Source organism: Natator depressus, chromosome 6, assembly GCF_965152275.1.
Source record: "Natator depressus isolate rNatDep1 chromosome 6, rNatDep2.hap1, whole genome shotgun sequence".
Taxonomy (NCBI): Eukaryota; Metazoa; Chordata; order Testudines; family Cheloniidae; genus Natator; species Natator depressus.
The window spans coordinates 83,212,024-83,226,124 of NC_134239.1; the positions used below are offsets into that span (position 1 = coordinate 83,212,024).

General features: G+C 41.3%; 1 protein-coding gene across 4 annotated transcripts in view; it reads left to right on the forward strand.

Moving 5' to 3' along the window:
* Nucleotides 1-14,101, forward strand: part of AKAP6 (A-kinase anchoring protein 6) — a 393,441-nt gene that overhangs the window by 66,115 nt on the left and 313,225 nt on the right. Inside the window, exon 2 of one of the 4 annotated variants that reach the window (XM_074955832.1) lies at nt 9,658-9,816. The exons of the other annotated variants lie outside the window; for them this stretch is intronic. The gene's annotated coding sequence lies outside the window, so the exon portion shown is untranslated. The remainder of the gene's footprint in view (nt 1-9,657; nt 9,817-14,101) is intronic. 4 annotated transcript variants of the gene reach the window in all.

A 14,101-nucleotide genomic window follows, 5' to 3' on the forward strand; every position in this document is an offset into this window, starting at 1 on the left:
CCCCAGAAATGAAGTAAAAAAACCAAATCTGAATCAATTTCACACCTCATAGATTGGCTAACTGATGAGACTGACTGAAGTAAGACTCCAGAGTTGTACAAATCTCTATGGCTTATCATCAAATCATGTGCTGTACTGCAGTGAATGCAGATCAGTTCTACCCATCTTGTGTTGTTTCTGTTTAAGTAATTATCATAATTATATCTGATAGAGAAGTATCACTTTGGTTCTGAATCAGAAGGAGCAGGAATATATATATCTAACTAGAAATTAGTATCTGCCTTAATATCCCACATATAGTGATGGACCTTAACGTGTCAGTTTTCCCTAAGATAAATGCCTCAATGTGTTTAGTATTTCCTGGAACTTACCTATAATTACTAAGGGAGCTATTATGAATAATGGAAAGATTGAGGTGAAGTGCACATGTTTTGTTAAGATAGTTGTTAAGTTAAAGGGCCTTCATGGCATCTGTGGTGGTAGCCATGCAACAAATTACATTTATCATGTATGTATGACTGCTTCACCTGCACTCTGCCCCCGATCCATCTCCACAAATACTACTTTCCACATCTCTGATCAGCTTCAAACAGTCATAATTTTGAAAACTATATAAACTGTTGCTTTTCCAGAGATGTAGCCTTATTGGAAGTACAGAATGACGGCTACTAAACCTTGGGCCTAAGATGGATTTAGGATATGATTTTCAAAGGTACTCTGTTAGCCTATTTCTACTCCTGTTGAAATCAATGGGAGATTTACTGTTGACTCCAGTGGGAGCTGAATTAGACAAATGCTGAATGCTTTTTTGAAAATTCTACCCTTAAAGTCTGCCATCTCAGAACCCTGGAAATGGGAGGTTTATGCTACTGCAGTGTAGAGTCTTAGCTTTCCAGGGGATACGCAGAACTTGCTTCCAGTCCTGAAAGGTCTTGAGATATCAAACCTTCAAATCACAACATTAAACTGTCCAAGGAAATGCTATTTTAAATAACTTTTTTTAGAGGTATCTGAAATTATTTACTCCTGGGGGAATTCTGCATCATTGCACATGTACAGAATTCATATCCCCCACAGATTTCTTTGCTTCCCTGCAGAAAAATGACTTTTGATGGGGAAGCAAAGGGAAGCCACAAGAGCAGTCATGCCCTCTTCCCCAGCAGCTCAGGCACGTCAGTTCAGGTGCCTGGAGCACCTGGTAGAGATGTAAATCACCATGGTGGGGGGCTAGATTGTCATTCATGTGTGTGAGAGAGATACTCTGTCCCTCTTGCTTGCTATTACAGCACACTGAGCATGGAGGGGCAGAGCTTTGGGGTGTTTCTGAGGGGGTAGGTGTGGGGCAGGCTCTGTCTCCTCGGGCAGAGCAGAATGTAGCAGCCTGCGTGCTTAGTGAATTGTTCCCATTGTCTTTGTAAATTCTCCAAGGAGTATAAAACAGGTTTAAAAGTTTTAAGGCTCCTTTACATTGCCAGAGTGGTGTAAAGGACAGTATGGCCTTATAAATGCTTATGGTGCTTTAGTGATTAGAACTGGTCTAATTTTTTGGACTAAAAAAAAAAATTCCTATCAAAATGTCTCCATGAACTTTTGTTGCCTTTCTGGAGATAGTCAATAGCCAATATAAATTGTGAGTTTGATTCCCGAGCCCCCACTTGCTCTTCAGTTGTCTATGATATAACACTGAGCATATGACTGCATATATTTGTTTACTAATAACTAGAAATAAAGGGTCAAACCTAGCTACATTACTGTTAGACAAAAGGAGTTTGGGGATTTCCTCCAATGCTCCCCACTCCCACTCTCCATCCATTGTACTGTAGTTTTAATAAATTACCAAAATAATTGAAACCAGCATGATTATATTGCTTTATTCTGACAAATAAAATATGCAGAATTTTGCAGAATTTTAAAATATTGTGCACAGAAATTTTATCTTTTTGGTGAAGAATTTTTAATATTTTGGTGCAGAATTCCCACAGGAGTAGAAATTGTATTTGGTGCATATATTCTCTCCCTTAGAACTCTTTTACAGTAGAAATCACGGTACTATGAATACCTGGCTTTGTAGGTAGTGGTAATAAAATCATTACAAATAAACTTAAAAATTCTTTAAAAAGTGTTGCTGTAAAATGTGATGTGTATATAAGGCCAGAGGTAGTTTGATGCAATCTGAAGCTAAATTCTGCACCGCACTCCTAAGTATGCTGTAGCATTTCACTGAAGGAGGCATTTTGCAGCAGCTTTAGGGAAATTAAAATACTGACATTTTATTGAATTAAAGATAAAAATGAATAAGATCAGTACAGTGTCTTCTGTTTAATATATTTTATTTAATTCATACTGTATCTAAGTTTTTAATTATAATCGGTGCAGAATTTTGAATAGAAAGCGCATGTCTGTTTTATTATTGGGGGAAAAAGGATATTTTGGCTGTTGTGAGGAGTGCAGATAGTTGGGGCTTCTGTCAGCTGAGGAGGTTTAGAAGGCAGATTGGCTTTAAGATAAACACAGTGGCTCGAATTCCATTTTCAGTGCAAAGTTTTCATTTAAATCAATGTGATTACAGAAGCGTTACACTGTTGGGAGAGCAGAATGAAGCCTGGTAACTGGATGTTAAACGATCAGCACGTTAACTATGCTGACACTGAAATTAGCATCATTTAGATTTTTAAGTTAATATCTCCTTGAGATGAATAGGGCAGGTCAAAGCTCTTGGAGCTATTTTTTCAGCTTGTTTGCATGCTCAGGCATACATCATTGTATCAGTTTACACTTTTTACAGACACTAAAAAAGCAGACAGTTTACACAGTTGAGGTATTTGGAAGGTTTTCTTAGTAACCACAAGAACAAGATTTTTTTAATTTGAGAGCTTGAATTCTGGATCAAAATTCTCCAGCAAGGACAGATCCTGTCTTAGAATCACAGAGCACATGGGGCCTGCATACATAAAAAACATTAGGGTGTGATATAAATGTTTTTTCAACACTTGTTTGGGATGACCTTCATGACTCACTTATGGCTACACTTTTTGGGAATAATGTTACCATCCCAAACACAGGCTAATAAAACTGTCATACTGTAGCTAATCGGAAAATGTGTATGAGGGAGGGGTTCCTTCAAAAACTTTGAAAATTAAACATCCATGGGAAATTGAGTTTTCCGCAACAAATCCTAAATATGTCTGCTGAAATCCAGTATATTTGGATTCTGAAATGCTGCCATAGTGCCTTATGGGAGTTGTATTTCAGTTTCCTCATGCTCCTGTTCTACTCTATAGACCAGGCTTCCTGGTAAAAACTACATCTCCCATGATGTACCCACCACCTCCACTCTTGGTGAAGAGAGGTATTACGTCATGGGAGGTAGTCTGCCAACAGAAGAGAATGGAAGTATGAAACAATTTAACTACAGCTCCAATAAGTCACAGTGGCAGCATTTCAGAATCAAAATATTTGATTTTGGGGGGACATTCAGGCTTTTGATGAAAAATTGAAATTTTCCCCAGAAAGCAGACACTTTTTGGGGAAAAAAATTTCCACTGAAAAAGAGTTTTGGTGGAAAAATTTTGACCAGTCCTACTTGATACCCTATCCCACCATTCTGTGTTCTCTTTTGATAATTGTAGTTTCTATGACTTTTCCAGTCTGAAGCTGAATTAGCAACCATTAGGCATTTGGAAAATATGTACTTATGAAGGTTATAATTTTTTTAATGAATTATCTGTTTGCCTAAGAGATTTTCTTTTTTGCACTCTGAGTGTATGATTATTCCCATCTTCAAATATGTCAATTTGTTGGAATATGGAAAAAAATCAAAAGGAGAACCTATAATATTATTTTAACACTGTGCTGTCTCTTCAGAATATTCCCGTTTATGTAAATTCAACCCTAAATGTAATCAGTATGTTAATTTGTAAAACTATTAAAGGCTTGATTCTGGGAGCCACTCCTATGGAAGCTGCAGGCACTCAGCATCTTTTGGAAACAAACCCGACATAATTAAGTTTTAATGTTGCGCACTCAAACTAAATGACATAGTTTGATATTGGTTTGTAATATTATACGTAAGGAGAGAAGAAATTACCAAAAAACAACCACCACGCACACCTGAGCCTTTATTTGGTCTTTTGGAAATGTATGTTTGTCTGTATCATTTTTATGTTCCTCTGATTCCCTGCCCCCCCCCCCCCATTTGGCTGGAAAAGAAAGCAAAAATAAGGATAATTCTCTTTCATGACCTGGAAAGAACTGGAAATGAGGTGAGAGTGTGTTTAGGAATTTCTTGCCTAATTTCTAGACCAAACAGAGTGTCATATATCAAAATATATACATAATATGTTTAATAACCTGCATTTCAAATGCAATATTTTTGTCATTATGGCCATTGAGGCATATATTCAGAAGCACAAGACAATTTCATATGTATTCAGTGGGACTACTTACATGACCAAAGTTATTGTCTGTCTAGACCTAAAGAAGGACAGGAGACATTTGACATGGGTTTACTCAGGCCATAACTTTATTATTATATGTCTGGGACTACCCAGCAGATGAACTTGTACAGGGCAGGTAACCCCATGTTTATTCCATAATTACCTGGGTGGGGGGCTTTTACCATCTCCCCCTCTTTTTCCATCCAGGTCCCTCCAGCAAATCCATTGCTGGGACCTTACCGTCCACCCCTCCTTGTAGAAGGGTTAAGGTGGGCTATAAGAATGGGGGGTTGGCTTCCTGCTGTACCAATCATAGCAGTCCCCGCCCCTGTTCATTCCGTTAACAAACAACTTTTTTGAAGTTCTTTTCCAATACATTTTATCCGGTCCTTTCCTTGGAGTACCTGCACTGGACATCCACCCAAATAGTCTACTGCCCTTCATGCCATACATGAGCAGAGCCCTTCCTGAACCCGCTGTGGGGAAGGGGAAAAAACCCCACCTGCCCCCAGGCCAATATGGTGGTAAGGGAAAAATTCCTTCCCAGCCCCCGTAAAAGAGGGGCGGCTAGTGGACTACCCACAGCAGGTCTAGACCAAACCTGGTATTTTACCACCTAAAGGGGAGGGAGGATGGATCCTGCTTCAGCCTGTCCATGTAAAAGGGAGGCTCAGGTGCAGAACTGCCCCTTTTAAACCCGACATTCCTAGGGGATGAGTCAGCGACCACGCTGATACCTTTTGCAACAGTTTTAATCTCTCCCACCCCCAGCCAAAACGCATAGTTCCCTTCATTCTGCCACCCAGCCAAATACCCGCCACTTAACAGTGCAGGTGGTCATTCACATAAGTGCTTTCAAGGTCATAATTATTTGTCCCTATATTTAGTGTGCATACAGGTTCAAAAACAGCCACAAACTAGCTTTTTTAATTTGAGCCATCAGTTTTGCATGCAAAAATCACATTGCTTTACAAAAGACACTTCTTGCACACCAACAGCATTTCCGTATGTATGAGAAGTTTCTACAATAAAATAAACTAGGATTCAAACCCTCATCCAGAACTGTATTCCTATTTGTGGCTTTGGGAAATTAAAATATAACTCCTTGGTCACCTTTCAAGGTGATTCTTCCCCACTTGCAAGCATGCGGGTGTTTTTGGAAACATGGAAGCACATTTTATTTGGGGTCAGGGGAAGGGGGAAGAAAGGAATAAAATAAACAAAAGTAATTCAAGACCCATGTGTGTGTGAGAGAGAAATATATTATACAATAAAATGAGCAAAACCCAGTGACTGGCAGGACCATGGCGAACAAATCATTCCAATGCATTAATTGTCTGGGTTGTTGTGGTTCAGAAGTCTTAGTCACAAACAATCCCCACCCACCTAAAACACGACTCGTAGGTAAGGCTACGTTTATGTAATGGAGGTCATGGAAGTGACTTCCAGAGACTTCCCTGACGGGTCTCTGTTTTAGCCCCAGAGGCTGACAGCCAGTGGGGCCCTGGCTGGGTTCCGGGGACAGCAGTGACAAGCGACAGCGGGCCCCCTGTAAAGTTCCAGTGACAGGTGACAGACTCCTGAGGGGGCGCTCCTCAGGGTTCCAGTGACAGGCGACAGCCTCGGACTCCTCGGACAAGCGGCTGGGGTGTCCCCATTTTCTCTTTGGGAAATATGGTCACCCTGCAGCTCCCAGCCACCGCGAGCGAAGGGGGAATCCCACAGCTCCCAGCCACCACAGTGGTGCTGGAAATCATGGAACCGCAGCAGCAAAAGTCACAGACCGGTCATGGCTTCTGTGAATTTTTGTTTATTGCCCATGACCTGTCCATGACTTTTGCTAAAAATAACCATGACAAAATCTTAGCCTTACTCGTAGGTTCAGTTAGATCCAGTGGAAGTGAGGCGGGAGCACCATAGGTTGACTCTTCTCTCATTGTCTGCTCCAGTCCAGAGACATTCCCCCCAGGTCCTACTCCAATGGGCAGCTGTCTGGTTCACTTCTGTGACATCTGTTCTGCTTCTGGCAGTCTGGTCAGGCCCCATTCTGAAGCTCAGCTTTGTCCCACTGCCGGTTGGAGTACTGTGAAGTCAGCTCTGCATCATCACCACTTGTCAAGTCAGATCTGTGCTACCACTGCTGGTCTGGTCCAATCCTGCAGAGTTCAGAATCTCCAGGTGGGAACCAACAGCAGAACAGGACTTTGGACAGAGCGCCTGTGTGATGGCCACACTCATGGCCAGTACCCTGAAGCCCTCCAGAGCTAAAAGTATGAGCTGATACAGTTTGAGCCAAGGCCCTGTAGCCGGGGGCTGTGACAACTCCTATCCTTTGTGGATTGGCACAGAGAGGGTCTTGTAACCCACTGGTGAGTATGTGTTACATCTGCTCTATGGGATAGAGCTCCTGGTCTCTCGTACAGAGCCCACTCCTTAATGAAATTGAATCGTATTCCCAAACTGAAGTCCAACACCTGTAAAGCCAGGGTAATCCACCTACTGTAGGGCATGTCTTACACAATTCCTGTGCCCTAGTATGAGTACAGTAACAATCTGTTATCACTTACACAATCAGAACATAGACAAATTCCAGCTAAATTTAGCCAGCATCATTTGTATGATTTGCCATGCGAATGTTGCTGGCTAGGGCTAACTTTTCCATTCTTTTCTCTAGTGGGATTTAGGTGTTCCAGCCCTCTAAGTCTTCTAGCTCTAGAGCTTACACATGCATCACAAATTTTGTCATTACAGATGTAGCTGAGATTGCACCAGAACACATGCATTCTTCCAAGTGTGTGTGTGTGTGTGTGTGTGTGTGTGTGTGTGTGTGTAAGGAATTGCATGCAAAAGCATATATATGTATACACACATAGGCGCCAACTTCTCCTGGCGCTGGTGGGTGCTCGCGCCCCCCAGCCCTGCCCCTGCCCCAACTCAGACCCCTCCTTACCCCTATTGGACTCCTTCCCCAAATCCCCGCCCTGGCCCTGCCTCTTCCCCGCCTCCTCCCCTGAGCGTGCCACGTTCCCACTCCTCCCCCTCACTCCCACAGCTTGTTACGCCACGGAACATGTGTTCCATGGTGGCAAGCACTTGAAGGAGAAGCGGGGACAGCGTGCTCAGAGGAGGAGGTGGAGGTGGAAGTAAGCTGGGGCGGGGCACTTGGCTGCCGGTGGCTGCAGAGCACCCACCAATTTTTCCCCATGGATGCTTCAGCCCCAGAGCACCCATGGAGTTGGCACCTATGTATACACACACGCTCACATCTTGTGCAGATCACCTTGTTGTGTGAGTCTTTGAAAACTAGGTCTTGCATGATTAAAGGTAGGCGGAATATTTTAAAGCGGTTAGCTGTATTTTTCTCAAAAGGAAGTTCTGATGGATAGCAACTGTGAACAAATTGCTTTCACAGACAGTTGCAAATAGCTAATTGTCTCCTTGTTCTGCAGCAGGAATGAGTTATTCTTGATAGCAGAGAAAAGATATTAAGAAAATGCCTCATCTGTGACTGAAGTCTCCCGCTTTCTGACTTATTGTCTGATGACATTCTTTAGATGTTAAATTATGAAGTCTGGATTTTCTGTGGCGTGAATGAGACAATAAAACAGGAAATCAAAGACGTGAGTCTGTGAAGTCACCATCCCAGTTTTACCCTGATGGTGATTTTTTTTTTTTTTAACAAAGCTGCTGCCACAGCTTTTCCCTTCAGTCTTTCTGTTGATTGTTAGGCTGGTGATTAGATGAGCTCAGGCCCCTTTAAATTAGTGACAGATATCCACCAGAGCCCTACGCTGGATTGGGGTGATCTTTGGTACACTTTTTAGCATGTATGTAGGTTTTTATTGTTTTAATATGTTTTCTCTGTCATGCTTTTACCTTAAAAATAAATACGCTTGCTTAGAAGGAGCTGAGTGGTAACTTATAACTGCGGGTGATATATTAGTCATAGCTTTCATAGAGAAAGAAAAGCACAGACACTGGTCTTTTAAGGCAGTATGGCTTGCTAGGGATAGCACAGTGTAAGGAAGGGAGCTGAGTAGCCTTAAAATCCCTTATCTGGAGAGAATGAGACTCAAGTCTCTGCGCCAGAGAGATGACGGCCTGGAGCTGTAAGCCTAAAGTGGGTGGCCTTGGTGGTCCACAGATATAAGTGCCCTGAAACTATGACAAAGGCCTTGTTTAAAGTTAGTGCACAGTGTAGGGACATTTTAGTGACCAGCAGCAGGGACCACACAGACAGTTAGTGTGTGGCACCCTAGAACACTGTAGATTTGCACACCAGCTTGCTGTGCACCAACTACTCATTTAGACGTGACCTAACGTACAACCAAAATAGCTGTAAAATGTTCTGGAACCTTTTGTATACTTATCTTCATCACTAATGCATCCCAGAAAACTATCAAGGAGCAATATTACTGCTTTTTCTTTCTGGAGCATCTGAGGATCTCACTATAGAACATTATCTGCTCATCTTTATATCAGGAGTGCAGGTTACTTTGAAGGAGGGATATGAGAGCATAGTATGATCTTAGCATCATAGATGTTGAAAACTTCTCCTACATCTCCTCGATTTATTTTGGCCCCGTGTTATGTTGGTGGGAATTACATTTCTTGGAAGTCCTGGGCAGGATTCCCATTAACTTCATACAGTTTGTAATTTGACTTTTTAAAAACCCCTCATATTATGAACCAATTTTTGCTGCATCTGTGCAAATTACAGACTATTGCAAGTCCAGTTTGAAATATCGCTACAGGTGTCTGTGATACCTCTGAACTGAAGCCTGATTTTATCACCTTCCAAACTGAAAGGCTTTTTATCCTTTTCCATTGGAGAAGGTTTTGGAAACCAGGAGGCCACCTCCTGCCAGTAGGACAATCTTTATTTTGGAATTTCCACCACCTGATTATTTAATTGTTTCTGTACTTGATAGCTGGCAAGTGGAAATCAAGCTGTGATTGTAGTTTACATACTGATATTGGCCACTTGTGCAAGGAGATCCTATATGGCTTAGACTGGGGCGTGGGACAAATGCAACATGCCACTATACATTTAAGTATTGCCAACACTTGGGAATGGAAATTAGGGCAACTAATACCTCAAGGTAGATATTAAAGGATGCTGATGTACTGCTAGGGTAATGTGAAGCCCCTAATTTGTGTAAGGCCATTTTAAAATTAATCTTTTCTCTCCATGTTGTCTTTCACTCACTCTTCTCTACAGAGCAAGGTGAGGAGGAGGAGTCGTCTCCGTTGAGAGAGACTTGGGTAGGAAAAATAGTTACTAAAATCAACCGGTCCAGCTTCCTGTGAACATGGTTGTTTCAAATCTTTCTTCAATGTGAATACATACAACAGATGAAGCAATAATTTCTACTCTACAGTAAGAGCTAATTAATATTCTCAATTTCTGGTTTTTCTCCTTGCCTTTCCTCAAGTGGGAGTGTAAAATGATATGAACTTTGAGTGTATATATTGAATATACTATTTCATGCACAGCTTCATTGTACCGTATGGTACTTAGGTCCCACATAAAGAAGAGTTGAGATTTCTTGATGAGTAGTTACAGGTTCCCTTCCCCACATGGGTTTCACAGGCACTGGCAAAATGTGATACTGTCCAAACTTTTCTCATTGAGGTGGGAAAATAAATGTTACCTCTTCCTGAGTTACTCTTTTCTAGGATTATTCCAGTTAATATTAGATTAAAAACTATTTTTTTTCTTTTTAATTTTAAGTGAACTTGGTGCTGGTGAAAGAGATGCTGGCTTTGAGACCCCAGGAGGTTTGAATGGCTATTGATCTGTGGAGCTACCGATACAATTTGGGCACTGGAAGTGCAAGCGTGGCTCATACTGCCCTGCTTATGTTCATCAGTACTCGTCTAGGAGCAAATGGTCTATTCAATCCTTGGACCCTGCTGAAATTGCCAACAAGGGTGTTAACTATTGAAATGATGACTTTAGTGAGGTGGGCCAATACTTAGACCACCAACTTTATTTCATCCAGACCACTGTGACCATAGTGATTTTGGGATAGAATGAAGGGGGATGGATTTGCACTGGTGAGTTTGAGACCCCAGTTTGCACTATAAATGTCCTGCAGTATTCAGTTCCCATTCCCTATGGAGGTCCTTAGCCATGGAGCAGATCACCCAGTCCTAGAAGGAAGGGAGTGAGTGATCAGGGCCTAGGAAGATGGGAAGGATGGCCGGGAAATGCCTGTGTGGAAAGGAAGTGGCGGGATAAAGTAGGTCTATGTGAACAGTGTGACCTATAGGGATCTAGCCAGGGCAAAGTGTGAACTACATATTGGTTTGTGAAGGCAATTTTATTTCAAGACTTCCAGCTTCTACTGTAACCTCCATTTTGGAGAGTAACACTTATGATGTGTTGCATCTCCATCATGGATTAGACCATCAGTTGTTTGTAGTTGAATAACTGTGTCTGAGAAGCTGGCGCAGAGCAATCTAGAGCTATCAACATTGAACAACTATTTCCTACTTGAACAATGGGCCTTCTACTTATAGGGCCATTGAGTTTTGAATGACACGCTGCACAGAAGCTGACTGGGAGAGCTGAAGCCTGGAACTTCCTCACCTCAAAGCACATGGGCGAAAAGGGGACAGACACGGTTTTAAGAGATGGATGCTTCTCTAAGCAAAGGGCCAAATCACTGCAACATTTAAGAACTCCAGGCTTAGAGTGGCAGGAAGGGTGGCCTAGCCTAAGGACACTGTCCAAAACCAGAGCTGTCGGGGTTGTGGGGAGGGGAGATCAGACTCTGGGTGCTGCATTCAGGACTGTGTTGTTTTTCAAAGATCCATAACTCTTGAGTGTGCTTTCTTTAAGAGTAAAATGACTGTTGTAAGGAAACTTTTGTTCGAAGCCTGTGGTCCTTGCTTCCGTGCCAACTTGTCCCTGAAAGGGCTAATCAAGAAACCACAGCTTTCACAGGCAGGTGAACTCTGGGGCAACTTGTCTAAGCAGCTGAGAGCCTGAGAAGGCTGAGGCTGCTGGTTCCAGGATCTTAGATATGGGGATCTGCAGTCTGGATGCCCTAAGGAAGGGTGCAGGCATGAGATCTGCACCTGGAAGTAGGCCTCAGAGACCCAGAGAGAGAAACATGACCAGTCACTTCCCAGATCCAGGGGTGTTTAGAAGCATGTGGGATCTAGGAATCAAGTTCACTCACAACAGGTTGATGACCATCCAGAGCGGGGGGCTGGCCCAAATTGTGACAAAGAGCAACAGTGGAAGCCGTGAAGATGATATGGCCCTAAACTGATGTTTTCTGATTGCACTAGAACCTGGATTTACCCAGATTTACTCAATTAATTTATTGTTTAGTCCCAGTGAGAATAAGGGATTATTCGCCTTGTGAGTATAAACTTTTCATGTTCCGCAAGCAACAACGGGAGATTGCAGATGTCAAAGTGCATGGCAGGTCGTTTCAGATTTCTTAATACCTGATTTGCAGACATAGTCCGGTACTTAACATCTAGGGTGAGATTTTCACAAGAACTCAGTATTGGCTTCTCTTTGCTCCCCTTTAAATCCTTGGGAATTTTACTGTTGATTTAATGGAAGGCAAGTGAGGCCAATTTTTAGTGGTTTTGAAAATTCCAAGTGTAAATAACATTATTGTTACTGCTTGATACTGGAATTACTGGGTTTAATTCTTTGGCCTATGTTATGCAGGAGGTCAGACTAGATAATCGTATTATTTCCTTCTAGCATTAAAATCTGTTAAAATCCACAAATCTATTAAATTGCAGGCATGAAATGGAGTCACCATTAAGGCTGAATTTAAAATTTTGACCCCTCTCTTCAGTTCAGTTATTCTGTCCAATCTGTTGTGGTAAATTCAATTTATTTCACAGTGCTTCTAAATTTTTAATTTTCTGTGTGCTGCAGAATTTGGTATTGAAACACATCTACTGTAGAGTTTATCAGGGGAAAGGTGGAGGTTTTAACATTTGCATAGAGGCTAGTTGGGGCTTTTGATGCTCGGAAGGTATAGGAGACAGTTTTGTGTGGGATAAACACATTGGCTGGATATTAAAACGAACAGCACTGAGCTAGTTAATTCTGTTGTTGCTGAAATTTGCATCATTAGATTTCAAAGTCAGCAACCAGGCATAGTTATTTAATTAATTACTTTCAGCCTTTTTTTGACCACTGTGGAGAAGAAAATGAATTGTTTTCCTGATAGATAGGTGGCCATATAATGCTTGCAGCTGATTTTAACAATATGTGACAGTGAGAAAAAAACAAGTTAGAGCTCATTAACATTCACTCAACCCAGTGTCTGCACCACTGATCAATGCTTGGACCAATGTATGACTTAAAATACTTAATGAATCTTTGTTTGACAGGAACCAGCTGCTGTTGCAGGAAAAGATGGACGATCTGATGGCTGACTGAATGAATTTGTGTTGTATTTTATAAACAAGGAGAATCTGAATAATCGGAGGGCAGAATGAGTGAGAGAAGACTTTTGATGATTGATTGAACTATATTATGGCTGACACGCAAATTCTATGCTTTGCATGAAAGTGTCAGCTTCTGAGTGGAAAACTAGGAGAAAAGGGGATTGCCTATGTGATTGTGGAAGGTAATCAGCCTTCTGTTAGGCTTAATGCACTTAGTAAAGGGATATATGTGTGCACGTGCACGCACACACATATATAAGAGTAGTCCTAGTCCAGAATGATTCTTTCAAAATCATTTAATCTGTTAATGCATTTTTTCTCCCACTAGAAATAATTCTAGCCAATAGCTACAACGTATGGTTTATAATTATTGCATCCTTTTCAATGGGCTCAGGAAGTTTATCTCTAAAATTGAAAGTGATACTGGTGCTTTGACTTGTATTTGTTGTGGTTTCTTTTGTACAAACATATTAGCCAAAAATCATACTTAAGATGCTGACTCATCTGTCTTGGGCATAGTAAGACTCAGTTCAGAGGGGTACTCTGACACTGTTCAGAACCCAGTCCTGGATCGCTTGCACACCTAGAACTATCACTGAGTACATTGTGTTATGGGTGCACAAGAAATGCAACACTGGGCTCTTAATGCTTATAATGAACTTTGAAATTCTGGGATGCTATAGATGTGCGATTGATGGATACCCTATTTAGGAAGAAATATATATCTTTTTTTCTTCTCACCTTCTTTCACAAGGAAATTTTGTATGATAGGAAATCTTGGTATAAACTAGAGAATGCATTTCATTTTCAATGTTGTACTTATAATCATTATTTTCCCTTCAGTCTCCATTTGTGCCTGTTACAGTGAAGTCAGTAAGCCGCAAAATAAAGTCTAAGGCCAACATTTAAAAATCTGGTTAGCACCCAGTGAGAGCAACCCTGAAAATCATATTGTATATCTAGGTTCCCAGCCTCAGGCATCAAGGTTTGAAAATTTTGGTCTAAACTCCCACAGTTGTAAATTACACTAACTGTAAACTGGCCATTTTATATTTCAAAAGTATGGAGTTCAAAAGATAAAGTTGAATTTATAACAAGTTTTCTCTCAACTTCTTTCATGCAATTTTAGATTAATTCATACTGTTTCCCTGTGGCTAAAAAGAAAATGTTTTAAGTCCCATGTTTTAAAATAAAATGTTGAATTTGGAAAAGAACAGGTCAGCCATTTAATGCTT